Source organism: Tarenaya hassleriana, unplaced genomic scaffold (genome assembly GCF_000463585.1).
Source record: "Tarenaya hassleriana unplaced genomic scaffold, ASM46358v1 Cleome102, whole genome shotgun sequence".
In the NCBI taxonomy this organism is placed as follows: domain Eukaryota; kingdom Viridiplantae; phylum Streptophyta; class Magnoliopsida; order Brassicales; family Cleomaceae; genus Tarenaya; species Tarenaya hassleriana.
The window spans coordinates 166,228-167,293 of NW_010960410.1; positions in this window are offsets into that span (position 1 = coordinate 166,228).

The window sequence follows — 1,066 nt, forward strand, 5'->3', positions numbered from 1 at the left end:
CTCATCCATGCATCATTCAACAATCAAAATCATCAAACACGCATAGATCTAATGTTTACATGCATTCTAACAATTAAAATCATGAAAACATGCATAGATCTATTGTTTACATGCACTTTAACAATTAAAATCATGCAAACATACAAAGATCTATTGTTTACATGCACTTTAATAATTAAAATCATGCAAACAAGCAACAGGCACAACGATATAAAGAGAACCAGGCTCTGATACCACTGTTGGGTTCCCTGCGGGTTCCTAGCATGCGATCTCATCGATCTAGGGTTTGGTTTCTATCGACATTCGTTACCAAGTTTGGTTGCTATTCCAACGTTATCACTACATGTTCCTCATCCCATCCTTACTATCAGGTCCAAGTCCGACTTGATAACCCAATTCAAGCTCAACCATATTTGAGCTATGAGAATCACAATTTCTCCATACTGTCTCACCAAGATAGTCAGGTACGTTCAGCTAGGGCATGACCCATAACCATGACGATCGAGGCCTTGAGCTGCTCTAGTAATGGGCGGTAATAGCTTGAGATTAAACATGAGGCTTCATTTGACTTGAACACCAGGATACCTAGACTGAATTCATGTCATTCCAGTGAAGTTGTTCTGATCAACTCAGTTGAACTACTCTTAGTTCGATTGAGTCGTCTATGTACAGAATCCCTTGGCCAAACAACAATTGTTTGCCTTAGATTCGATACCAGAACCCTCTCAAGATCCTAACTCAGATATTTGATTCGAGACAACGATTGCACAATCAAAACTTTGAATTCTGGATTGTCATCGAGCTTGGTCTTATGTGAGGCTTTGATTTCAATTCTGATAATTGATCCGACACAACGGTTGTTCGATCAAAAACTTGAATTTTTGAAATCCCGGATTGTCTGAGGTCCAGACCGACCGGTCCAGCCTGTGGACCGATCGGTCTGACCAGTTCAGACCGTTCTGAATTTTTCAGTCTTGGTCCGAGACCTAGACCGGTCGGTCCAACCTTTGGACCGATCGGTCCGGACCTATTCTGACCGAACAGACTGATCTCTGGTCTAATGTCC